This window comes from Toxotes jaculatrix, chromosome 6 (genome assembly GCF_017976425.1).
Source record: "Toxotes jaculatrix isolate fToxJac2 chromosome 6, fToxJac2.pri, whole genome shotgun sequence".
Classification (NCBI taxonomy): Eukaryota; Metazoa; Chordata; class Actinopteri; family Toxotidae; genus Toxotes; species Toxotes jaculatrix.
The window spans coordinates 26,581,038-26,600,026 of NC_054399.1; the positions used below are offsets into that span (position 1 = coordinate 26,581,038).

Consider the following 18,989-nt stretch of genomic DNA (forward strand, 5'->3'; position numbering starts at 1 on the left):
TACCGTTGGACTCGGGGTACACACAGTTGGGGGGGTAGGACAAGGTCCCATGTATCTATCTTTCTCCCCTGAGGATCGGTCAAAGCTGACCCTGGTTAAAACACCAAGCCATGTACACTCTCAACAACCCTAAACACCAACTTCAGCTTGACAAAAAGTACCACAAAAAAAAGGTCCAAACCACTCCTAAGGCTCTGAAACGTGCTCCTAAACACTTTCTGGAAGATCACTTTTGGCCTCTCACCCTTAGGCAAATTTTCACTCTCCCAACTCACTTATATGGGGGATCTTCAAATGCTCATAACTCCGGAACCCTAAGTCCTAGAGACTCAAGGGTGGTACCGTTGGACTCGGGGTAAACACAAATGGGGGGGTAGAACAAGGTCCCATGTCTCTATTTTTCTCCCCTGAGGATCGGTCAAAGTTGACCCTGGTTAAAACACCAAGCCATGTACACTCTCAACAACCATAAACACCAACTTCAGCTTGACAAAAAGTACCACAAAAAGAGGGGTCCAAACCACTCCTAAGGCTCTGAAATGGGGAAAACTTACCTCCGACTTCTGGAAACGGAGAAAAGTCCACTCTTCTTTACTGGTAATGCAAGTAAACAGTGCATAGATAATGAGAGGGGAACCCCAGGTGAACTTCAATAATTACTTCTTCTCCTGCAATTCTGTTGGTAGTTGACATTCAGGTTAAATGCATTACTGCCACCATCTGTTCTGGTGGAGATCTACTCGTTAGAGGTGCACTGTTGAATTGCATCCCTGTGGGAACACCGATGTACAGAGATGGTTTCGCCAAAAAAGCCGGTAAATCGGTGGTGGGAGGGTGGCCGAAGATCAATCTATGGTGGCCGTGGCCACCCCCTGGCTCCGCCCCTGCCTCTCACACTTAGGCAAATTTTAACTCTCCCAAGTCACTTATATGGGGGAACTTCAAATGCTCATAACTCCGGAACCCTAAGTCCTAGAGACTCAAGGGTGGTACCGTTGGACTCGGGGTACACACAAATGGGGGGGTAGGACAAGGTCCCATGTCTCTATCTTTCTCCCCTGAGGATCGGTCAAAGCTGACCCTGGTTAAAACACCAAGCCATGTACACTCTCAACAACCCTAAACACCAACTTCAGCTTGACAAAAAGTACCACAAAAAGAGGGGTCCAAACCACTCCTAGGGCTCTGAAATGTGTTCCTAAACACTTTCTGGGGGAACACTTTTGGCCTTTCACACTTAGGCAGATTTTCACTCTCCCAACTCACTTATATGGGGGAACTTCAAATGCTCATAACTCCAGAACCCTAAGTCCTAGAGACTCAAGGGTGGTACCGTTGGACTCGGGGTGCACACAAATGGGGGGGTAGGACAAGGTCCCATGTCTCTATTTTTCTCCGCTGAGGATCGGTCAAAGCTGACCCTGGTTAAAACACCAAGCCATGTACACTCACTACAACCCTAAACACCAACTTCAGCTTGACAAAAAGTACCACAAAAAGAGGGGTCCAAACCACTCCTAAGGCTCTGAAACGTGCTCCTAAACACTTTCTGGAGGAACACTTTTGGCCTCTCACCCTTAGGCAAATTTTCACTCTCCCAACTCACTTATATGGGGGAACTTCAAATGCTCATAACTCCAGAACCCTAAGTCCTAGAGACTCAAGGGTGGTACCGTTGGACTCGGGGTGCACACAAATGGGGGGATAGGACAAGGTCCCATGTCTCTATCTTTCTCCGTTGAGGATCGGTCAAAACTGACTCTGGTTAAAACCCCAAATTTTCACTCTCCCAATTGACTTATATGGGGGAACTTCAAATGCTCATAACTTCAGAACCCTAAGTCCTAGAGACTAAAGGGTGGTACCGTTGGACTCGGGGTGCACACAAATTGGGGGGTAGGACAAGGTCCCATGTCTCTATCTTGCTCCGCTGATGATCGGTCAAAACTGACCCTGGTCAAAACTCCAAGCTCTGTACACTCTTAACAACCGTGAACACCAACTTCAACTTGACAAAAAGTACCACAAAAAGGGGGGTCCAAACCACTCCTAGGGCTCTGAAATGTGTTCCTAAACACTTTCTGGGGGAACACTTTGGGCCTTTCACACAGGCAGATTTTCACTCTCCCAACTGACTTATATGGGGGAACTTCAAATGCTCATAACTCCAGAACCCTAAGTCCTAGAGACTCAAGGGTGGTACCGTTGGACTCAGGGTGCACACAAGTGGGGGGGTAGGACAAGGTCCCATGTCTCTATCTTGCTCTGCTGAGGATCGGTCAAAACTGACCCTGGTTAAATCCCAAATTTTCACTCTCCCAACTCACTTATATGGGGGAACTTCAAATGCTCATAACTCCGGAACCCTAAGACCTAGAGACTGTGCCCTGGTGACTGCAACATTACAGCTTTGCACAGGATTCAACAAATCAAAAAGCACCGGCAGGTCATCCCCCAAAACCACTGGAAAAGGCAAGTTATCTGTAACTCCCACATTTAGCAGATAGCTCTGTCCTTGCACTTCCACATAAACATCTGCCGTGGGATAAGACTTCTCATCACCATGTACACAGGAAATGGGGATTGTCTCAAGAGTGCAGATGGTATTAGCTGACACATATTTTCTGTATACAAGAGTCTGAGTACTGCCTGTATCAATCAGGGCTCTGAGGTTTTCTCCATTTATCTTTACATCAGTCGTTTTCATGGATTGGTTACCCTGAGGCTTAATGTCAACACTTTGTCGTGGTACAAAACACATTTGAGTGAGCTTAGCTGGATTCTTTGGGCACATTGGTTTAATATGGCCTTCCTGTCCACACAGATAACAAATGGGTGTTTGGCTAGAAGCCCTTCAATCAATAGCACCTGTTGGTTCTCCTTACCGGAGGCTTACCCACGCCTGCTGATGACCTCTGGTGGTGTTGAGGGGGTGCAGGCTTACGGCTATCCTTCCCCGCCTTCCAGGTATGGTTACTCCATGGCTGATTCTTTTTCCGAGCAGCCACAAACACATCAGCTAGAGTGGCAGCTTCAGCCGCTGACTTTGGACCATGCTCTTTTACCCAAACCTGGAGTTCAGGAGACAACATTCTCAAGTACTGTTCCATAATGATTATTTCACCAATTTCTTGGACAGTTTTACCTTGCGGTTGGGTCCGCTTCCCGTACAGCTCTTTCAGCCTCACATACAACTCCTTGGGGCTCTCATCAGGTCTGACATCTAGAGAGCGGAACCTCTGCTTGTAGGTCTCAAGGTTAATATCATATTTTTTCGAAATAGCAGCTTTGACCTCATCATATTCAAGGGAATCATCCACATCCATATTAACATAAGCTCCTCTGGGTTTGCCAGTCAGGAGTGGAATGAGTCGGAAAACCCAGTCAGATCTTGGCCACTGACATGCTGCTGCAATCCTTTCAAATGCAATGAGAAAGTGTTCAACATCATCATTTTCTGTTAATTTTTCTAGTCTGGGTGCAGCCTGCAGCTTGGGCCTGCTGGAAATCGTTACCTGAATCAGGAGTCTCCAAAGGGTGTGTAAAAGTCTGAACCGATTTTGAAGTGCTTCATACCGTTGCTCCTGCCGTGTAACTTCCTCCTTTCGTTCCATCTCCCGGGCCTCCTGCAACTCTTCCTCCCCGGTGCATGCCTTCACAAAATGGAGGGGAAGACAAAAAAGTAAAAAAAATGCCTGTGTCCTCAACTGGCTGATCCCATCGCTGCCACCAAATGTAAGGGACCAAGCTGGCAAGCACGAGGACCACAGATGAATTTCTTCAAAAAGAGGGTTTTATTTACCCCAAAAAAGATGCAAAGAAATATTTTAACCAAAATATAACAAACTTGGATCCCTAAAAGAGTTCAACCTAACAGAACTATACTGAAAGAAATACAAAGTCAAGTAACTGAACAGACCAACTGACAAACAGAAGACAAACAGACCTACACACTGAAAAACAAAGGACACATGTATAATGGTTGATAAGGCCATTATCCTAACAAAAAGGGGGATTTACAAACAACAAACATGACAACAATAAACAAAACCAGACAATCAGCCTGTCAGTAATGAATATCTTTAACTACTAACTAAACAATCCAAATCAACAACTAACAGTCTAAAGAAATAATCAACTATACAAACTAAATCCCTAATTTCCCCCCATGATGTGGCATCCACTTGGTCCAGCCCAATATGGCCGCTCCCTCCATATAATGGCTGCACTTCTATGGGCAGCCCCTTTTGGACCCAGCCTCACAGGACACCACTCAGCAACACCAGTGGCACCAGCAGCAAAAGCACTCTCTGCACTAGTAACTCAAACAAACCAAAAAAAGAATGAACCATTTAACCCTCGGGGTACACACAAATGGGGGGGTAGGTCCCATGTCTCTATCTTGCTCGCCTGAGGATCGGTCAAAACTGAACCTGGTTAAAACTCCAAGCCCTGTACACTCTTAACAACCGTAAACACCAACTTCAGCTACACAAAAAGTACCACAAAAAGGGGGGTCGAAACAACTCCCATTTTTATGACATTTTGAGGCCTTACTATACTATGACCATTTTTATGACATTTTGAGGCCATACTATACTATGACCGTTTTTTGGCCCATTTTGAAGCCTTACTATACTATGACCTTTTTTTTTTTTTGCCCATTTTGAGGCCATACTATTTAATTTACTATCAATAATAATGTAAAAATATGTAAAGAATTAATTACTAATGTATTTTTTATTTATATATAAATAATCTTCATTTACTCCACATAAAAAATAAATAATAAAAAATACAAAAAAATATTTAAAATTCAAATTTTAACAATATTAAACTTTCAGCTTTTTTCTTTTAAACAAACAATTCTCAGGTGCCTGTGCAGGTTGTTTGTGGAGCCGGCTCTATATGAAATTCTTTTCTTGCAGACACTACACTCTACCCTTGTATTATCAGTATAACTGAAATGGTTCCAGATTTTGTTTCTTTCCTTGGTGTCACTCATTTAACTATACCTTTCTAATGCGTCGATGTTGTCTTTTCTTGTAGCCCCTAGCTCTCTCTCTGCCCCTCCTGCTCTCCTGTTCATGTGCTACTGCTGCTGCGAGTGTAACTACCGCCCCCCTATTTAGTTATTTTTGTAGTTACAGTGGGATTTTGAATATGAAGAGTAATGTCTAGTGGAAATACAAGGAGTCCTGTGACAACAAGAGCTGTAACAGGAGTAACCCAAGGAATTGTAAAATTAACTTGCTCCTCAACAGCCTATATCAACTTGACTGTGACCTTTGACTGACATAACTTTTTCATGTTAAATAACAGCTTGTTTGTTTTAAACCATGCTGGTTCCATTTTTCCTGACCTTATTTTTTAACTGACAGAAGTACAGCTACATTGTTTTAGACAGACTCAAAAAAAATGTGTATCTGTCCTTTAATGTCAGAGGAACATACTCCAATATGTTTTGCCTGGACACTGTTTAAAATGACAGCACACTGAGAGTGAGCTGCCACAGTCAGTAGGTCAAAAGATCAGTTACAGCTCTGGTTTTCAGAAGCTAATGGCCATTGGTGTACTGTTCAAATGAATCATAAAATTAACATACACTGCATTCTGTCTCTCTTTGTATCTTCTCCTTTCCATGTGTGCAGCAGTGGACAGCCATGTGAGAAGCACCTGCATGTGATTGGATACACAGACACCAACTTCAACAGTGGAGCCCCTCCTCCCCAGCCTAGAGATCTGGACCCATCCTGCTCTCTCTTCCAGTGTTATATTACCAAGGAGGGTCAGGTTAGCTCCAGACCCCTGTGGATGTCAGCTGGTGGTGTGGGTGGAGGAGCATCAGGAGGCTCCAACAGGAGGCCCAGCAGCAGCCTGGAGGTGGGGGACGGTTTGCTCCTCCAGGAGCTGGAAGTGGCAGCTAACAGGAGGGAGAAAGAAGCGATCCTGCTGGCCCACTTCAGCATCCCTAACTGTGTGAGCTCTGAGCAGAGCTCAACGGTAGGAGAGGGTGACCTGCTGCTGGGAGAGCCAGAGCTGCCAATCATTCTAGATGGGCGGGACGAGAGTGGCAGGAAACACCAATAACCACAATGATTTCACATAGAGTTGGAGAGCTGAGAGCAGCTGCTCATCAGATGGGATAACTTAGCAGACACCATTGGTTTGATTCCAACTTAACATGGATAATATGCTGAACCACTTTGTGACTAAACACAGGAAAAGAAGACGTTTAGTTCACTGGGATCAAAGAATTTTAAATGACTTATAGGTTACTTTTTATAGTTTTAGGAAATAGATTGGGTATCAAACTGGTTCCTGATAAAGGAGCTTGTTTTGACTGACTGACACTGTCCCCCATGGAGGAATTTCCTAATAAATTCCTGATAATCGTTGTGACCCCTGAGCTTTTAGTCTCACCAGTTCCTCCTGGAGGAACCCGAGACATTCCCAGGACAGAGGTGTAGTTTTTTCTGTCGATTCTGGTTCTAACCATGGGGTCACCTACTGAATGGATGTGCCCAGAAAACCTCAAAGGGAACAGACCCAGAAGGCATGTCCCATGCCAGACATATGTCCTCTGCTGCAGCAGTAACAGGCGCAACTGTTAAGCACCTTAAAGAAAGATGCAGTTGTTTAATAAATGTTCCCTGTGTCCTAAATCACTGCACTGATGTTATAAATCCTCTGCGTTAAGATTAAGGGGAATCTGGGGATTAAACTGCTTAAACAGTTTACACTGTCAGGACTGAGGTTCTGAGATTAACTGAATACAATAAATCATAGTTAGACGACACTTGAAAAAAAAAAAACCTTTATTTTCACTACACCTTAAGTTAAGTTAAGTTTCAATAATTTAAATAAAAAAGTAGCTTTTGTATATGTATTAAAACAAATGGTTTTTTTTCCTTACGGAGCCACAGCTTCAAATGTTTCTGCAGCTTGTAGCCTTATGTCTGTTTGTTATGTAAACATGAATTATTGCTAATGTTGAGTCTGCAACTGGTCTGGAACAGAAAGAAATGTCCATTGACACTGCCTGTCAAAGGAGAGTCCTTTCACCTGAACCAAGTCTCAGGCTGAGACACTGAGTATTGCTTTTGTTGTCTTTAGCTAGAGTGCACAAGTTTTCACTGGCTTCTACGAGTCAGATCTAACTGAGGGAGGGCTGTGATGGGGGTGGGGGGTCAGGAGTGGGAAGCACCACTCCTTGTCTTTGAAGGTGTCTCACGATGTCCAGGATGGAATCGAGCTCCACACGGAAAGCCTCCAGCTCTCTGCTCTTTTCCTGAGCCAGATGCTTCCAGTGCTCCACCTCTGACTGCTGATTAGCCTCCAGCACCTGCCATGACCCACTAATCACCTGCAGGCACAGTTACTGAGGTAAGATGGTGGGGAGTAGGCTTGGTACTTTCAACACCATGTGACATTTCCAGGAGCAAGCGATGAGCAAATTGGTGGATTTAATTTTCATTTGATAAGCAAATGTATGGCAGCATGTTTGTAAAACACTGTGAAAAACCAGGCAGGTTATGGGAAGCTCTGTGTCATAGCTTGTTGAGTTTCTGTAGAGAAAAAGCTCCAAAACGGCCCCAAAAAGCACCTAAAAAATGACTTTTCATAAAGCAGCAAGCAATTACAGGGTAAAGGTAAAGGTGTGTGGCCTGGGTACCTGCTTCAGCTCCTTCTCTCTGTGCTGGTGTCTGAGCTCCATGTTGAGGATCTTCCTCTCCAGGCCACAAAGGAGTTTCACCTCAGGGCTCTGAGCTTCTTTAGCTTCCTTCAGCTCTTTCAGCAGTCTGGTCAGCTATACACAAGGTGGAAACAGTGACTTCATGTTAAAATGATAAGAAAAAAAAATACAAACCAAAATAATTAACTTTTCCCTCTTGGATCTAATGAAACATGATAATTCAGTGCAACAGATACACACTTATTTTGAAATAGAGACAGAGCACACATTATCCACTAACTGTAATCTAAATGCTGACCCTCTAACATTGTCCATTGCCATTTCTCCTCCTCTCCTCCATTCCTAGCTGTCCTATCTTCAGGGAGTTTTTTCTTGCCACTGTCGCCTTAAGTACTTGCTCTGAGGTCAGACTCTGGGTCTCTGTAAAGAGCTTTGAGACAATTTTGATTGTGGAAGGAGCTATATAAATAAAATTGAATTGAATTGAAAACCTCAGGAACACCCATATCTGCAAATGCACTGAGTCCAAGTGTGAAGAGGTGTGGAAACACATTGCAGCTTTGAGTTACAGACTATAAACCAAAATAGCAAATGTTTGGAAATATTGATTCTGAACGATCTTTCTACTTTAGACCTCTGTAGAAAAGAATATTCCCAGCTGGTGCTACAGCTGCTAAAATATGCTGCTAATACACTCAAACTCCCCCATTCCCTCACATTTTCTTTTTCTTACTTTACTTTCATTTAAATATGTTGCACATAGTGTTGTCATTTCATAAGCGCATTCTGATGTGTATCTGGTGCTTGGAGTCTACAGATTTTATTTCGCTAGAACATGTTTTTTTGTGTGAACCATCCCCAACTCTCCACCTCCTGCTCACCTGCTTCTGCAAAGCGTTCTCTCGGGTCCTGGATATTGCCAGTGCCTCTTTAGTTCCCTGCAGCTCTTTTAGTTGGTCTTGCAAATGTCTCATCATTATCTGCAGGTACATGTAAAGTTTAAAGCAACAGAAACATGTTCAGGATTTCCTGATGTGGAAATGAGCCTGGTTGGTTAGTGATCCTCTGCTGTACCTCCTGAGTGTTGAGCTGATTGGCCTGTTCAGCAACCTTTGAGGACGAGTGCTCCAGGGCGTGGGTGATACGCAGCTGGTCTAACTCCCTGAGGTGCTCGGCCTTCATAGAGGACAGCTGCTCTGCAGATTGCTCCTTCAGCCTAAAAGACCACATTATATCCTGATGTCCACTCACACTGATGCTCTGCAGGAAAAACATCTACGTGTTTGCACAGAAGCTCATACCTGCAGAGCTCCTCCTTGGCTTGCGCAGCCTCAGCCTTTAACGCCTCCTTCTCCTGCTCACTCTGCAGCTGCAGCAGCTCCAGGCGCTGCCTCAGAGCCTCGCTCTCCTGCAGAACCTCAGAGATGTGACTCCCTGTCAAAGGGACACAACATTAAAATGAAATATCCAAATATCTTATATCTCATTCAGCTGTTTAGTCATTCTGCCTTTCCTTTTTAATGTCAGGGCACAGTATCCATCGAAGCATGTAAAAGCTGACCATAACAAAATGTCCACACCTGCAAAGACAGTGGGTTGGTTCTTCTCATACTGAGCAGCTGGGAAAGTTTCCTCCACTCCACATGTCTCTCTCGCAGTAGCAGAGCAGGGCGTCTTTGTTGGGCCTGGCTGCCGTTTGGTCTCTGTAGAATGGGTTTCTGCTCGTGAGTTGGGGATGGACAGCATGCTCCTCCTCTCCTTCTGCAGCCTCTCCACGGTGCGGCTCAGCTCCCGAATGGTTCGCGTTTTGGCAGCAAGCTCGTGGTTCAACCGCTCTATCCGAACTCCAAACGCTGCCTCGGTTTGACGCTGGTGTCGGCTTGGACTCGGCTGGACCTGCAGGGGGAGGGGTTTACAATCAGGTTGCACGGGCAGGTAAGATTTGGCTTTTGCTTAATCCGATTCAAGTCAGAAAAAAGAATATTTATAGTCATATTTCTCTCAACCTTTTCTCTCTAAAGGTTGTGTTTAACAAACCCTTCATTGTCACACCACAGACCAGCCTGTAACAGCGTGCTAGAGCTACTGTAACAGTTTTTATTAACCTACCTTGTTTACGAGCTGCTGCTGAAGAGACTCAACCTGGCTGTGAAGGGCTTTTTCTTTCTCTTGGTGGGTTTCCTTCGCCCGCTGTAGCTCCTCCTCCAGAGTTTGAACCTGTGACATCCACGGCTTTGTCTCAGGTGCTGAGTTTGCTGCTTCAACCTGCTGTTTCTGCTCCAGCTGCTGCTCCAGCTCTGAGATCTGCTGCTCGTAGTGCAGCTACACAAAGCAACACAAAGGCACATCCAGTTACTGGAAGAATCTCATGGACTTTATTTTTCATTTTTGTGTTATTAATTTTATCTCATTTCAAACCTCCTCGCCTTTTGCCCACTCTATTGTGCTGTAGATATAAGTGTAACAAAATGCTGCTTTGATAACACTAAAATATTTTAATTGTTGAGTAAACACTGGCAAGTTACTACCACACAGCTCAGATATTACAATGTTGACAAAACCCACCTTGTGACAAAATGTACCTTCACTCTGTGGAACCGTTGTTCCATGGCCCTCAGACTGTGTTTGGCCTTTTCATCACGGTTCTCCAGCTCCGCTTCCAGACGCTGAATCCTCCGCTCCAGCAGAGTGGTGATGCGGCCGGGCGGAGACGTCTTAGCAGCGTCGGCGTGCTCCTTGCCTCCAGCACTAGCTGCGGCGTAGATAAGAGCAGGCAGGAAGTTTGGGTTTCTGTGTCTTAGTATCTTCTCCAGCTCCTTCACCTGGTAAAGAGAGAAAGACTCTTTAAACTATGAAGAGACATAAACCTGTGAGGGGGGGAGGGGCTTGTTTGTTTGTTTGTTGTGAGAAACCTGTCTCTCCAGGTCCTGCATCTTCTTTGTTTCCACCGATTTCTCTTTTGTCTTTCGGAGCTGCTCGCTGCTTCTTTTGCCCACCTCCATTTTCAGTTTTTCCACCTGAAATAAGGACGACCTGTTATCTCCAACTCAGCACACAAGGTTAGACTGAGAAAGTGTAAACTGTCTTTCAGCTCCACATTATAGCTGATAGCACAAGGTTTCTGCTCCTTTTACAGCTGGTGATGACAAAACACTACAAAATGCATTTGTGTTCAGCAGGCACTGGACCCACACACACTGTCCCAGCACTCTGGAAAAAAACAAACAAACAAACCTAAAAAATACACTGTTTCCCTGCTTGGAGCTCAGATTAATCCAGTGTTGGATCCCAGGCAGTTTGCATCCAAGCAGAGGAGGAGCACTGATGGTGCTGTTAATTCCACCAAACATTACGTCTTGTACAAACTGCAGTGAAGATTATAGAGAGGAAAGAACACCAGTCACTGCAATCACTCTATGAGCCTTTACCTTCTGGGAGATGGTTTAAGGTACCAAAGGCAAATCTTAACCGATACAATAACTCAGCCTCTAATGTATCTGTTTGATGCTGAGCAGGTGTTGGGACAGTGGGTTTTTTTTACAGCTTCTGCTGAAAACAGCTGCCCGAGAACGGTGAGACTGAATCAGAACAGTAGAGTTGTGGGTCAGACAGTTAAACAATGAACTGACACTCACCATAAAGCTCCATAAAGCAGGAGGGAGCTGCAGATTCAGGTGGTGATTCTCACTACGAGAAACCCCTTTTACCTGTTACATTGTTGTTAGGTAGGAAGCTGGTACGCTGATTACTCAAATGTTCAACAGCAGACAAGATGTTGTGTCGGTCAGGACACAGGTAAAGAAGTACAGGATTTGGAACAGTGCTCCAGTTGTATTTATTGCTCTTTGATGTTCACAGCATCACAGTAGTCTAAAATAAGCAATAAAACAGCATTCAGCTAATTCATCGACACACACACACATTATACCGCCTCATTAAATGCAACTAAGGAGCACACAAAAAATATAAACAACTTAACATGGGCTCAAATAAAGTTCTACATCAAACATACAACCTCCTCTCATTTCCCTCTTTCAATATAACGCCACATGACTTTACTGTTCACATAGAAATGAACCGACATGTAAATACACGAGTGAACTTCATGCAGCCTTACGACGCCGCGACGTGCGGCGGAAAAATACACAGTGCTAACTAGCATAGCGACTCGGTAATAAGTAAACAAACTTAACAATACGACACAGCAACACTCACGTTTCATCAGCGACTTGAAACTGGAAACATCAGCGGCTGGAACTGCAGGTACTATCAGGATTATGTGCGTTATAGACTGACTATTAACTATCGAAGTACACTGTCCTCGGATTATGCGCGTCCTTGTCGCGGCAGAACAGAAACGTCGCGCGATGACGTCAACGTCGCATCACGTGATCGCACACGGGGGGGTGCTGAAGCTTTCTAACAATTGTCATACAGCTATTTAAAAAAAATAATGAATCATAACTGAAGTACTTCAGTATGTTCAATCAGTTCCATTCAGGGACTCCAACTGAGTCCTAGACTCATCCTGGGGATAATGAAAGCAAAGAGGATGCACCTGACCATGTTCTCAAAATTTCTAAAAGCACGTTTTCACTATGGGTTACTGAGTGTCTACTGATGGGCAAAAACGGAAGTTTTATTCATGTACAGTTCAATCTACAACAAAATAAAGTGTTCAAAAAGTTACTTCCTGAAGCCTCTGTATTCTTTTTTCCAACCCTACACATAAACACTATGAACTGACGTGATAACCCAGTGAAATGAAGACTTTGTATACCTTATCCTGAAGGTAAATGAAATGAGAATTAGTATATAAACATCATGTGACTGCTCAGCCTCACCTGCTCTTTGAGCTGGTTTATCTCTGCTGGCAGCCTTCAGTCTGCCAGCGTCTCTGTCCAGCAGCTCCTGGTTCTCAGCAAACCACTGCAGCTTCTTCTTCAAGGCCGACACTTCCTCTCGGTGCTTGTCCTCCAATACACGTATCTCAAAGGTCTTATCACCTGGCACATTTAGGATGGATACACGTTGTACAAAGATCACTTATGCACATACAGTAAAAAAAAAAGGGTCTTATAAAAACTGGGATCTGCTTCTAATCTTTTAACATCCAAGTTTTCTGTGGTCATTCCACCTCTAGCCCTGTCTTGTATCCAGTCTTACCTGAAGTGGAGATGGCCTTGGCTTTAGCCAGGTCTCTCTCTTTCTTCATCAGCTGCAGGTCTACCTCCAGAGCCTGCTTCTCCTGTTTCAGTCTGTGAATGTCCTCAGACAGCCTAGCCTCATTCCTCTGCACACAGACACATATTTTTATAAGAGATAAGTGATGGGGCTGAAACAGATTGCCATTCAAACAGTAATTCAGTGATAGTGGGATTTACCTGAAATGTATGTACTTGAGCTAACAAGTCTGCAATGCGTTGAGTGTGATCCATCAAACAGATATTTCCCACAGGCCTTGGGGTTTTACGCAGCTGCTCCCTGATAAACAAAAACCATAAAAACATTTAAAAACCATGTGTAAAGTTTCCTAATTGGGCCAGTGTTCATTTTGAATGGAAATTTTTATTTTGTAGACACGTACAAACAATAATGTACCCTGAACCCACCTTGTGAAATCCAGCTCACTCAGCAGCCTCTGGTTTTCCTTAAACATGGCCTCCTCGTTGGCTTTACTCTTTGCCTGCTGAGCCTTCAACTGCAAGTACAGCTTCTCATTCTCCTGTAAAGTACCTTAGTTTTACTGTGGTGTAACAGTGCAAACATTAAAAAAAACACAAGAAGAAAACAAAAAATGTATGTGGTGCTTCAAAGCTGTGTCCTGTTCTGCCGGGCTTCGGATTATCAGGATGCTTTTTACTTTACTCGCACCACTCTTTGATTACTGTGATGATGGAAGCTCCTTAGTGATCACAAACTCAGCACTGTCTCATTAATCTTACTTTCAGTGTGTGACAATGCTCGAGATCTAGTCATGTGATAGTAACATGATGAGTGTCAGGCCACCATCTGGCTACCATCACTTTGGGGGGAGAGGCATGTTACTCAGTGGTACGCTACAGAAAATTTTTAATTTCTCTGTTGCTTCTGTCTTTTCATATAATCCCAGACTGACTCAGTGATGTGGGGGCCATATCATCTGCTGCAGGACTCCGTGTTCTTGTTGCTGATCATACACCTCACTAATGGTATTTCATGATGGATAAGAATCTAAATGTCTAAAATTGTTTTTGCACAATGCTGTATACAACCCCAGAAAGTTATTTGCCTGAATAACCTACACTACAAAAACAATTTTCAGCTATTTGAATTTCACCACTGTTAAACACTTGTTTAAAAAATACCATCATTTTGACTTTGTTGTAAAACAGCGACGTCACACGCACAGGAGTCGCCCTGATCCGTGCTGAGAATTAGAGTGGGAAGCTTCATAAAAGACTTTCAGTCACAAGGTTGTTCTGCAATCATAGTTTTAAGTTATTACCCCAATATTAGTATTATGTTCTATTTCTGCCAGTAGATCCCTCTAAATCCTACACTAGTCCTCTAAGGACAGACATGAGCACTGAGGACAGTCAAAGTAAGAGAGTTCAGGGAGACAAACCTGCTGGCAACCTTTTATGAGCGCCTCCTGCTCTTTCATTTCTTTATCTATCTGTTGGAGTTTTTACTCTGTTGCAGGGTCTGTGGCCTCGGCCCATCTCCTCCTCTGACTGGTTCTTTCTGCACTTCGTAGCTGAGGAGTCAAAAAAAGAAAAAACCAACAACACAGCTTATTTACTACATATTGATGTACCACTGCTACTACAAGGCATGACCGGCCACTTCTGTTGTATCTGATTCAGAGTTCTTCAGCACTGATCATCTGCAAATCTGTCTTTCAACAAGCAGTAGAAGCACAGTGTGCCTGCAAAACACAGCTGAAAATAGATGCAAAGCTACTATCATATACATATACTATCAGGGCTTTAGTTATAACCTTGTTTACGTTCCTTTCCTTGTTTCTCAATCCTTAACCCTGCATTTTTTATGAGCTTTGTTGAGCTGTTATGTCCTGTCAGGTGTGTTTTTCAAACCAAAGTCTGTAACACCCACACTAAAGTGATCACACAAAACATCACCCTGAGCCTAACTCCAGTCTCAACCATCTGTTGCTCTTTCAGCTTCTACAGTAACTCCAGCTTTGCCTTGGCTGCATGCTTTGGGTCACTACTATGCTGGAGTCATAAGTCACGTCCAGTCTCAGGTCACATCCACTCTGGAACAGATATTCTTCAAGGACATTCATCATTCCCTCAAGATAAGGGCAGAAATGGCAGTTTTATCCATTTAAAATTCTATTCGATAAAGTGGGCAAAATACTTGACTGAGAGTCTCACAGGTGGTTGTGCTTTTAAACGCTGACAAATATTGTGAAAAAGTGGCAACAGCACTACAACCATTCACTGTTGGATATTCACCCTTGAGGGTCCTGCTACAGCTAAACCTGAGAATGAGGTGTTCTGAATGTTGATAATTCATAGTCCAACTTACAGCAAATAAAATAGTCTACAGCCAACTGCCCCTGCGCTAAATCACACAGTGTGGTAAACACACAATATGTGACACAATATGAATTTCAAAGGAATATTTTTTAAAACAAACAAGTAGCTGATTCATATTTTGTTTTGAAAGTTTGTGTGTTGTGAATGTTTGCGCACCTTGCTTTGCAGCAGGTAGTTCTGCTGTCTGAGGGAGTCGAGCTTCTCTGCTCCTCCTTTCATCATTTGTATCTCCCTCTCCTTCTGAGCCAGCTGGACTCTCAGCTCGTCCACCAAAGAGCTGCCCTCATCCCTCTGCAAGTCAGACATCAACACCAGTATCAGATGAAGTAACATAATACTGTTACACGATGCAATCGTTCAGAAGGATTCAGTAGCGCAGCAACGTTCACATGATCGTTCGCTGGCATCTCACCTGCAAACACTGACAGTTAGGGCTGAGTGATGAATTTAATTCATTTGATTACTTTGCATTTGCACTTTAAAAACAGAGATATTAAAATGTATATATACAGGTTACTTTTAGTCTGTCATGAATCACGACAGTCTCGCAAACTCTGATGAGACTGTCTCCTCGTCACACTCTAAATACTGTGTCCCCACCCTGAAAAACAGAAACAGTGATCCTCCACACCATCTGCATGGATCACCAAGCGGTGAGAATACTGAGTATACACTGTCCTGATTATGTAAACTTTAAGTTTAAATCTGCACACTGACAATATTTTTGCAGGGATTTCATATTTTAAGTATTTTCTTACATTGTTCTTCGGAGGACTGTGTGTCAGTCTGGTGTCCTGGTGACTGCTGGTGTCTATCTGCTGCTGGAGGACAGCCACTAAGGACTGAACAGATGCCACCAGCTCACTGCTCACCTTCACATCTGCCTCAGATAATCAGACAAAAGTCATTCAGTGCCTTTACATAAAAAAAAAAACACACACACACACTGACTCCAAAGCTCCACAACTGGCTCCTGCAGGCACGCAGGGCTTCAGAAATCAAAATCAAACTTCAATGGCAACTGAACATAAATAGGATAAAAAAAATTTGCATAGCTTTAAAGCACAAGAACAAAACATTAAACAATGAAATGTGCAAGAAATAAAGGGGTTGAATATTTTGTATAGCATCTGTATCATGGTATAATATATAACAGTATCATCAGTATAAGACAAATCCTCATCTTGAATTATCAGAGCAGTTTTGGTAACTTGATGATTTGCATGTGAGGGTCACTAATAACCTGTGTAGTCATCTTTGTCTTGGCTCTTCGCGGACTCAGCTTTTGACGGACTCTGTGGAGAACGGGTTTTGGCTGTAGCAGCAGCTCTACTGGTCCCCGATGACTTGGAAGTTGCTGCTGTTCTCCCCTCTATTTTTCTGCCTCTCCTAGGGGCCACTGTGGGCTTCTTCACTGAAGATGTAGAAGGGTGAGAAATGGTGGAGCTACGGAAGGCCTGGGAAAAATGTCCATAATTATTATTATTAGTAATTAAACCATGGTTAAACAATACTGTAATTAAATATTTTACAGAAAAAAAAGGTTTTCTTGCTTCCAAAAAAAAAAAAGTTCATTGGTACATATTGGTGTTGGTCCAGCTTCTATGTATCTAAGCAGCATCTAAGCCTATTTTCAGCCAATGTCACTCTAACATTAGATAAATTTGAACTGTTTATGCTCTACACAATTAGCCTATTCTAAGTAACGGTTAATTTTCTAATATATATATTTATATAATTTTATGTTTCCATAATGTTATCTGCTGAAACGGAGAAGAGTGTGAATTTTGTCCCACCATTTGTTTCCTAACGTTGCCAGCCTCAGACGACATGTAAGAAGAAGACTTGTAGTGATCCTCCATCAGCCTGTCCACTTCCTCTCTGATGCTCCATGTCAGGTCATGGTTGGGATGGTCTGAGGAGCTGGATGGGTGGCTAGTCGGTTCCTTGGCTCCCTTTATTCCCACGACAGGGTCAGTCTTTCCTGGTTGCTTCACTTGTGACTCTGTCACATCTGGGAAAGTCCTTTCCAAGGAGCAGCATGTTTTCTCTTGGTAAAGTTCCACAGCACTGTAAGTAAAACTTGTGTTACTGTTGTAACTTTCTTTTAACTAAATTCAGGTTTGGAGCTGAAAGAAAGGGTTTTTTTGAGGCACTACACTCAACAGTCCCAAAACAGTTTGCCCCCAGTTCTGAACACTGAAAACATTCTTTCTATATGTCTGTACAGGATGTTGACCTTTTCTTTTGCCTGTGGGTTTAGAGATGGCAACAAGTGCATTTGTCAGACTCCTTTTACAAAGGAAGAGCTTTTGCAAGAAGGAGATATACTAAAGGTCCCGCAGGCCACCCTGAAGAAAAACAGAATATGTGCCCTGAAAGTCTGCTAATGTCACTTGCTGAACTTTAGCCAGTGTTTTCAGCTTCTGGTTCTAACTCATCTTAAACTGAAATTATATCCAAAAAAATCTCATTCACAGACTTCAAACTGTAAAGTCTTGGATACATCTTGAATTTGAATTTCAGACTGAGCAAGGCCCTGGGCCCCTATTTATGTGGACAACTGAGTTATCAAGATTAGACTGCTGATGATTTGACATGAGTGCATAATGTCCCCAAATCTGAAAATCCACCAATCTGAGATACTTTATGTGAAAACTGGACCAACCTGTGAATGATCAAACTAATGTTTTGTGATGTGACCATTTTGAATAACTCAAAGATTTAGTCCTAACCAGATAGGCTGGAGGGTGAACCCTCTGATATGGTCCCTCTCTGGGCGGATGGGCCTCATCAGCTCCTCTGCAGTGGGTAGATCTAAATACAAACACATAATGATTATTCCACATAGTTCACTCCGGTCTTGATATGAGCCACGTAAAAACCTGAGCGCAGAGGATGTGGCCTCTTTCTGAAGCTGCCTCCTTCAAAGAATATGGCCCATAATGCTGTGACCTTTGGACATCTGAAAATCTACCATGCTGAACCTGTGCCTTCTCCCCAATCATACCAAAATCACAGTGTTGTTAAGGGCTTCCACACAGGCTTTACGAGACCAAAGGAAGAGTCTGAAATTAACAAGTACATCTATTTCAACTCAAATAACAGTTTAAGTAACAACTAGAAAAGGTAATCATGCTACAACTGGGGGAGCTGGTGCTTTAACTGGGAAGCAGCTTTTGTAGATGCATCATTCCTGCTGTTAGAGTAGTGAATTATACAGACAGACAGATAGGGACTCCACCATTCCCCCAAATACTGCTGGTGTCAGTGTTTGACCTGATCCATTGGTAGAAGAAGGATGAAGAGACTGTGTGGAACGTTGAAGAGGGAAGTATGGAGACACGGATCTGTGGATCCTTCCTTTCTCTTCCACATGATGAATAGTGGTGATTAAAGTCATCTGAATCCTCCACAACATGGATCTGTCTGTAGGCCTCATGAGGAGCCTCCACTCTGAACATATGAAGGGCCTGTACAGGAGAGAAATTTAATGCGCTCTATCAAAGACAATCCAAGATGAGACAAAAATGATGCAGCGAGATCATTAAATCCCCCTCGGATCAGCATGATAGGAAAGAATATTTTTAAAAAATGACATTTATGTATAAGTAATCTGCAACAGCAAATATATAAATATGTTTTAAGAGAAACAATATACTACCTAAATTATGTTTTAAGCTTCTTGGTGTTATCTGGGTTATTTACATTACCACATTTCTTTGGGTAGTGTAGGTGAGGATTCA

The 18,989-nt window shown here is 43.2% G+C and overlaps 2 pseudogenes; both read right to left on the reverse strand.

Annotated features, from left to right (window-relative positions):
* Window positions 1-3,326, reverse strand: part of LOC121182856 — a 70,107-nt pseudogene extending 66,781 nt beyond the window's left edge.
* Window positions 3,327-7,156: 3,830 nt separating this feature from the next.
* Window positions 7,157-18,989, reverse strand: part of LOC121182857 — a 149,431-nt pseudogene continuing 137,598 nt past the window's right edge.